Source organism: Melanostigma gelatinosum (genome assembly GCF_949748355.1).
Source record: "Melanostigma gelatinosum genome assembly, chromosome: 11".
Taxonomy (NCBI): Eukaryota; Metazoa; Chordata; class Actinopteri; order Perciformes; family Zoarcidae; genus Melanostigma; species Melanostigma gelatinosum.
The window spans coordinates 12,197,860-12,207,233 of NC_136644.1; positions in this window are offsets into that span (position 1 = coordinate 12,197,860).

Consider the following 9,374-nt stretch of genomic DNA (forward strand, 5'->3'; position numbering starts at 1 on the left):
ATGTTTGTTTAGTTTAACTGAAAAAAAAAATTCAGTTTCATCCAGCTTTCTCGAGTTGCCTACAGATCTTTGAATAGAACAAATTCTGATGTGAAACCAACTTTCACCTTGTGTTGCGACACGATTTAATGGAGCATTTTAGCCTAAAAATACTGGACTACAACCAGTTCGGCATGTGTTGGCATCGCAGGGAAGATGGACTCCAGTCGTGAAAAGGAATGGAGGAGCTGTCTTTGTAATGTTTGGGATCCTGAGCCAAGCCATTTGACAGTCGCAGTGTTTAAAAAATGGCATGGGGGGTGGGCGTCTAAAATGCCCCCCACAGCAGGGTTCCGATGAAACAATTACTATAAATGTACGGCAGGAGCACTTTTCTCTCCATACGAGATTTTATAACTTCGCCAATGAAGTTTGAATCGAGCCAACTAATTTGTCTGGCAAATTAGCTTTAGCATGTCTCGCAGCGTGATTCAACGCTTACAACATTTGGAGTCAAATTGTTTTTTTGCATTTGTGTGTCTGGCGTCGTGATGGATGGGTCGTCTGAAAACGGGGAACCGCCGTTTTGGCTATCAAATTAAATGGTTTTTAATCAGTTGGTGTTTTTAATGGTGGCTCGATGCGGGTTCAGTTGTGCTCAACATCGACAATAGAAGGAAACAAATGCGGCAGCTTAGTAATTGAAAGTGGTGTGATACCTCAGTTAAATAGTGGTATTATGATGGTGTTATTTTGGTTTGTTCACTCGCTCAGTTTGATAATCATGTTTTTTTCTAGAGGGACTTTGGAATTGGTTTGTGATTGTCTTAATGGGCATACATTTGTACGAGCATGTTGGTGTATGGGTAGTAGGAGATGATTGTGTGATATGTGTGAACAAAGTACAGATACAAAGTGGTGGTCTGGTTTGTCCAGGCTTTACGTTTGAAATGATTAGCCAACTATACAGAATCATTTCAAATATTAAAATTTAGTTTTCAAAGTGGCAGGACACAAGCACAGCATCCAGACGCATTGCATTAAGACAAACTTATTACAATGGAATTATTACTCAACAGCATTAAAGACATAGGTATGTGTGTATTTGCTTCTCTGCATATATATTCATAGTTATTTGTGTGTGTATTGGTGTGGAAAAAGTAATGTTCTTGAAGTAGTCGGTCCACACACACGCAAACATGCTGGCTCCACCGTGGCTGTATTCCTTTGATGAATCGGGAAAAGATTACAAATCTTGGCGCACATACACAAATACATGGAAAGAAATAGACTGCAAAAACACATAAATGCACAGCTACAGACCTAAACAAATACTTGCAATCTCTGACACACACACACACACACACATATATATATATATATATATATATATATATATATATATATATATATATATATATATATATATATATTTAGCATTAACAGTCGTATGAAGTCCTGAAACATTGTCCTGGAAGAAATGGCCACCAGAGCATTGTGCAATGAAGTGAAATATGCATTGTTGTAGGATCTCTGTCCCTCTCTTCCCGTCCTCACACTAACTACCCGGGCTGAGCAGAAGTGACAAATTCATTCTTTCTGGGTCAGAGACGAGAAATGGTTGATTGTGTAAATAATGGATCATGTCCTGGTCTCCCGGCTGTCGATATGGATTTAGATTTACTCCCAACTGATGACTGTAAGGAATAAGCAGCTGACAGATTAAAACTCACACACACACACACACACACGCATACTGATTATGTGAACGGAAGGTCAAACATGTACAGCTTGGGTGAATGCACACACATATTGACACATACACACACAACATTTATTTTTTATAAAGGACATTTTAAATGTGTTATTCAGATTGTTTTTGACCTCTAGCAGGTGCTAGTTAGAAAGTTTCAAATGCCTCCATCCCTACCTGGTAACAGTGACAATATTTACTAAGAAATGTGTCTAACTCAGGAGGAAGTGACACTTTTAATTGTCTCCCTTTCATACATTCACCTGCACAGATATGCTGCCATGTGAAAGTGTGTTTGGTGTTCTTTGAGTTGGAAATTGCTCAGTATTTTTTGAAGATTGTAATAATTGATTACGGTTTGTTGAATACTACATTCTACATATTAGATTCAGTCATAGAAAGTGCCTGTTCTTTGACGACAAATGCAACCAGTTGTGCACAGGGTCAATATTTCTTATCTTAATCTTTAAATGCAATATATTTTAGGCAAAACAAATGTAACAATTAGTATTACATTAGCGACATATTATTTTTCACTGGAATTACAATTACAATTGCAGTGAGATAAACATGAAGAAAGTCAGGTATGTAGATACAATTTACAGAAAATATAATTAAAACGTTAAATTAAAAAGTTAAGTGTAAATGTTTGTCATTTATTTCATTCAAATTTTTTTTACAGATTGTTATGTCAATATATCTTACCTTGATCTCTATCTCATTTATTTATTCATGTCTTTAATGGAATCAGGTGTTTTACATTTTAATCAACTTAAATGTTGCAGTCTAGTTCAAAAGGTGAACCCAAGTTCAGAACACAACTAGGAGACAGACAAAGTTTAAGTGATTCATTTAAAGTGCTCATCTTAGATGGATGGCAGAGGACAGGAAGGAGTAGAGGACTGGCAGGACCGGCTGGGCAGAGTGGGACAACGTGGGCAGGCTTGCGTCGCACTGGGGTTAGAGGGCAAACGAGCAGGCTGTCAGGCTAACAAGGGATAATCCTGAGCTCAAGAAAGAGGCAGTTAGTACAATCCAGGAAAGAAGCTCAAAGAACAGGTTGAAGCCTGTAGCAAATGAAGCAACGACAAGATGCCAGATGTGTGAACTGAAACACTGAAAGAATAATGAACTGATGAGAGGCAGGTGGAGCCCTATCTCCTAAAAATGACGTTCCCCCGAAACTAAAATGCATTCTCAATTACGTTTGACCATAAACGTATTTTCTCCCTGATTACGTTTGTGTTTGATGTATTACAAATACGTTTCTAATCAACATATCTTTGCCATACTCTACTCTTTATTATTTTTCTGTGATCTGCCTTGCCTTTATTTGCTAACCCTAACCCTGTCCTTACTCTTACCCTAACCATAACCACATCCCCCCGTGCGTGGATCAGCGCATTTCTGCCGGAGACAGGCGGCGTGTTGCGGTAGTATTCTGACCGCATAATAGGGAGGAGAGGCGGTGGTGGAGAGGGAAAAAAAAGGTTAGTGTTAAAATGTTGATTTGAAACGTATTTTGTAATACGTCAAACACAAACATAATCAGGGAGAAAATACATTTATGGTCAAATGTCATTTTTAGGATACAGGGTTGGCAGGTGAGCAGACTGGGAGGTGATGAGCTGATTGATGGCAGGAGCCAGGATAGTGAGTGGGAAGACAAGAAAAACACACACACACACACACACACACAAACAAGCACAGAGCGACCAACAGGGGACACGGCAGGAGAAAGAAACACAAGGGAACAATACTGAGCCTGGGCCGTGGTTTTAATAATGCAGGTTCCTAAGAATGGCAGGCACCCAAAACCGTAAATGTAAATCGGTATTCATTTATCTCTTTTATTTCAGCGTTATTGATATAATTTCATTGGTTTTAATAAAGCCATGCAGCAATAAAAAGTAAATAAAATAAAAATCACAAGCTGGGCTCACTTTCCGTGCATTTATTCTTCTCACATTTTCTCTAGAATCAATTACGTAATTTTAAAATGAGCATAAGATGTCATTTTCATTCATTACTTGGATACATATGCTCTATGTTCTGCATGTTTTTTGGGTTTTCTACTGTTTGTAGGGTAGTTTACAGACCTGGTTCAGATTTATTTATATCTGTAAATATATATTTATGTGGACATGTGCGTAAATCTGCGTTGTATTTATGTCTGCCTGTGAAACGCTTGGATGCTCGTTGTAATATGTGTTTTATAAATAAGCTTTATTGTTATAGACTAATAGCCAACAATCAAGCATTAAGTATGACAATTACAGAGAAAATTTGGATTTTCTACAAAGCGTGGTGTTTGTGGTCAAATCTAAGAGCCAATCAGCTCTTTGATCTGGCGACAGTCCGGCATTTCCCATCATGCATTGGGTGTTGTAGTTCATGCAGTGCCTCGCTCTCTTGAGGTTATCGTTGACCACGTGTGCATGTCAGAATAAGTCGGGATCAAGTCGGACACAAATCTAACCGGCATGCATTGTGCGGCAATCGCCGGTGAGCAATTCTACACAGGACTGACTCATCTCAACGAGCCTATTGTCTTACTTTGGTGTTTTGAACTGTTTATACTTGTAACTGGTGTGACTTTAATTTGACAAAGTTCTGCTGACAACCCATTTTCACTCCCAATGCATCACATATGTAGCTTGGTTAGTGCCCCTCCGCATCTGAGACCGACGCACGGAGACACTCTTTCGTGGGCGTAAGAGACACACCGGACTTGCAATTAACTCCAATGTAAAGGCACCCGTGTCTTTTATTACACGCTCAGAGCAACTGATGTAGTAATATGTGGGCAGGTGATGGGAGAGGAGGTGGATAGGTAAAACAAACACAGGACTTTCACCGGAGACTGCTGTTTGTGTCCCGTACAAAACTAAAAGTGATGTTGATATTTTGTCATGTCAGTGATGGAGTTGTCGTCACATGAGTCGCTAGTCACATGAGTCTTAAGTGAATGAGGTTAACATCATTTAACGAGCGTATATTGACACGTCGTCCCAACAAACATGGCGAGAGAGAGGGATAACAGTGAATTAAAGAAGATAGTGGAAGGCATTTGGTGGATAAAGCATTGTGTGCTGGATTGTGCGATGGTTTAATTTTTGATGGACATGCATTGTCGATATGCAACGCTGTCCGTTAGCAACACTGAGTGACCCTAGTGTTGGACTTTCATGGTAGCCAGTGAATGCACCACAAAAAGGCTTTTAAAATGTCTGAGCGACCAATACGATTTTTTGCTTCACTTCTCAAGTGAAAAGTAGGAACCCGGTTGACTGAAAACGTAACCTCCTCGGTGGAAATGACGAAAAACTAGAACAATAAATTATACACTGTTTGAACAACTGTGTGAATCTTCCTCTTTCTCACCTCCCCTTCTCTCTCATATTCATTTGTCCTTTAATCTTGTCCTTCTCAAGAAACTGTTTCTTCATTGAGAATAACTATCATCTTAATTTTCTTTACGCTGTTCCCTTCTACCATCTCTGACTCTACAACTCTCTTTCACTGTACTCAATCAGGCTCTGACACAATGAGGTCACCCCGCTGTGTTCTACACATTTTAAACATTTACATCTATCCTGTTTGCATCTCAATAATGCAGACTGTTTTGTGGCCACCACACACGTTAATCAGTCTAATCAAATTTCATTCCAAACACAATCACACAACACAATGGATTTGGAGGCAACACATTTTACAAGATTAAAAGATCAAAACCAAACGTGTGCAGCAATTTAAAGACAACATCCTTTCACAAAGCGACGGAGCACCACTTAAGGTTGAAGAGCCTATAATCTATTTTGAGCAATGTGCATTTGACAGCTCCACAGCAACTGTGTGACAATGGAGTTCAAGCAAGTAGCAAGCTCTCTTAAAGCATTCTGCTTTTTGCTTGAATGCCAAGTTCCGGTCGTCAAACAAGCATCTGCAGTTGTAATCTTGCTTTGAAATAAAACTTCTGACATAGCCCTGTGCTTTGTGCTCTTTGAAAGGAAGAACACACTTCCATTGAAGGTCTAATTGCTTTGACAAATCACAGCAGAACATCAGGGCTAGGGCTTTCCTTGCTGTGTGCAGGTAAACACGGATAATGGAAATGCCACAGCAGGATTTCAAAACCTGATACATTAAAGACAATATGGCACAACCCCCCCTAACAAAGAGACTCATAAATCAAATGTAAATGGTGCAGTTACAAGGTAAAACTGCCAGGTAAATAATTGCGGTAACTAATGATTTCAGCTAAATCTGGTCAGAGCAGATTTTACATTTATTCTTGACTGTTACTGGCAAATTGTAAATGACGAGCCATAAACTTTGAGAAAAAAGCTTGACAGCTGAGAAAATCTGAATGCTGACGTATGTCACTGAGTGAAACACCTTCAAAGTCCCCAAGTATATTTCCCACAGCGTGGAGGTCAGCAGGATTAATGTATTGCTCCAGGTTCTCGTATGATAGTAATACTGTTACCCAGTGGCGGGCCGTGCATTTTATACCTAGGCCTTCACTGTTGTACTGCAGCTGAAATACCTCCTTATAACCACATGATGGCACCACAGTTATTATTAGTTTCTAAGGCTGTAACTATGTATGGAGTAAATGTACCGTATCTATGTATGTACCGTTCGGTACGAGACTTATAATACGTTTGAAAAGTACTAGAGCATTTGGAAAATGCAGAAACTCACATTTGGGAAAATATAATGTTTTCTGCGCTCATGGAGGACAGTGGTTCTCAGCTGGTCTGGCTGTGGGACCCACCATCACGCTTTAATGACAAGCTCAAAGAGATTGTCTTAGGATTTTACTTTCACAACTCGACCATTGAACGTACTGCTCTGCAATGTCTTTCCTCGTCTCAGCACCTTCTGTCATGGTGTGTGGTACATATCACTTAGTCAGACTGCCCATATTTGATTGGCTGAGCTGCATCACGTGATGTGATTCGCTACCCATCAGCCTCTGCTGGCTGTTAAGTTTCGTTTCACGATAGTCACGTGCTCGCCCACTGACCAATCACAGCACACTCTGCACTCGCGGCAAAGCTACACGTGGACACTGAGCGGCATGTAATGCTGACGTCATTATAGGCCGGCGTGCAGGCTCTGACAGTCAAAGAATACGCCCAACATGTCAAACTAAGGATCTGATTGGTTGAACACTATGACAATCAACAATATCGTCCACATTTACTTTAATCTGCACTGGCTGCAGGTGAGTGTGCAGGCCTCTGCCTCTGTTCTTGCCTAGAGACATAGAGGTGAGATCTGATTGGATAAAAGCTCTACTTAAAACAAGCTGCACTGGAAGCAGAGCAACTGAGGAAGACAGTAGCTGTGCAATGAGAAAATAAGATAATGGGAAAAATATTTGTATAAATTATAATACATGTAGTGTATTTAAGAAAAAATATTAAATTATAAAATAGATATAGCTTTCTGATTCTGTTTAGGCCAGCAGAGAAGGCTTTGCAGGCCCCGACAGCCCGCCACTGCTATTACCCTTGTGGAGTGCTGTGAAGTCGCTCTAGATAAGAGTGTCAGTTAAAAGCCGAATTTGTCACTGAGAATACTTCACTGAGAACTACAACCCTGTTTGAATGGGATTTAGATGTTAGCCATGCTCTTGATTTCAAAATTAATGCTGAAATTACAGGATGCGTTTCATAATTGACATGCCTTTTCTTTTATAAAGTCAATTGTAGGAAGGCAGCCATAAACCTGCATAGAAAACTTACTGAACATGAACAATTTTCTGATTTATTTTGCATCAAAGGACAGTATTATGTACTGAGCATAGAGCAGATGAGATCAAATAAAAGATTAAAATTGATATCAGCTAATGACATGCACATCAAATACACATTTATCCTTTCTGACAGTGAGCAGTTACCGCTTTGTCGGTCTCTCCAATGCAACTCCAATGATCTATATTTTAAATGGACGGCAGAAGGGGATGGATATGAGACTCTCTTACAGGCTGCTGCTATCCACCTACACCTATTAATATGGCAAGTTGTGCCAACAAGTATCATGTATGTGTGTTGGCTCTGACTGGATTAGGAAACTTTAAAACTGATATTGCTCCAGGACCCTTTTTCTTGGTAGATATAGTAGATCAGATACCAGTCAAATTAGCTCCGGCATCATTTTCCACACTGTGGCTTTTGTGGTTGTCATAGGAACACGGAGAGCCGTGACGGCAGGTTGAAAAGTTAAACAATCATCAACTCTTCTTGCCACTGCTGAACATATTATCTACGTTTGTTCCACAGACTTTTTATTCTTTTTTAGCTCGAACATGACCAAAACCTTACCCCAATCTTAGCCAGAGTCCTTCTGATGGCCTTACTTAAATATTAGCCAACTTCCTGCTAATGACACGAAATTCCAATTAAGTTGGAGTAGCATAATAATTTGTCCTTGATTGTGGACCTAATTTGTGTCAACAACTTGTATTCCTCAAGCTTTACTTTAATAAATGTTCATGAGAAAGTGCAGAGTACTCCTTTATTCATGGGTAAAGAACTTGCTTGCTTTCCTACTTATGTCTGCAGAATGACAACTTTTCTTTGGCTGACACCTTGACGGAATAAATGTTGACATACATTTCATTTTGACTGCATTTTCCACTTACGGTATATCAGAGCCTTTTGCCTTCTGATTGTTTTATTCACTGCTGATTAAGAAATGGAACCATCACATTGTACCAAGGTGAGGTGGAAGGAATGATTCTAATGCCATCACAACACATTCTGTTTGTTTGGATATGCAGCCACTAACCTCTGCAGTGTTGCAATTGACTGTTGATGTTGTGGTAATACATGCTTCGTCACCTTTGTTTCTTTGGTCAAGATGGACACAAACAAGCTCTTTCATTGGATGTTTTCAAGACAGTCACTAAAATGATGTATTCCACCTCTGTGAAATAGCGGAAGTAAAGACTTAGTCATGCTAGATAGAAAAGTCAATCCAAGCATGGCATTCATAATTACATTGCACTTCTCTTAGTCCTTGAGTGAACATGCTAAATTTTCAATTACTTAAACACACGTCAAGACCAAATAATTACATTTTCAGGTATTTAGAAAAGTACTGTATCAGGTTTTTTTTGAGGAGGGAAATCTCACCTGCTAATTAGACTGATGTGAGCCGAGCACAGGAAAGAATACGGACAGATGGAAGTGTAGTTACCATGGAAATTTCAGAACCACCTGTGGATGTGCTCATTGGATAGCCTATGGTTTTGAGATGCAGACGCATATGCGTGCGCACACGCAGACAGATGTGACAGCATGCAGGTAGGCCGACAAATACACATACTGCCGCTCTTTGAAGCACGGCATGGAGAAAGAGAGAGAGATTTAGACTGACAGAGGCAGAAAAAAAACGGATTAACAGAAAGATTAAGTCACAAGAAAACTCCCTCAAAGCCCCTTAATTAAACATCCAGCCATAACCCACATACTTGGGCATAGACATGTTTACATACACACAAAACTCCAAATCCTACAAACATGAATTTAAGTTAGTATTTTATGTTCTTGTATTGAATATAAATTGCGATCACTAAGAAAAATAGAGCATTTAATATTCAGAAGTTAAATAGAGGCAACTTTGCCTA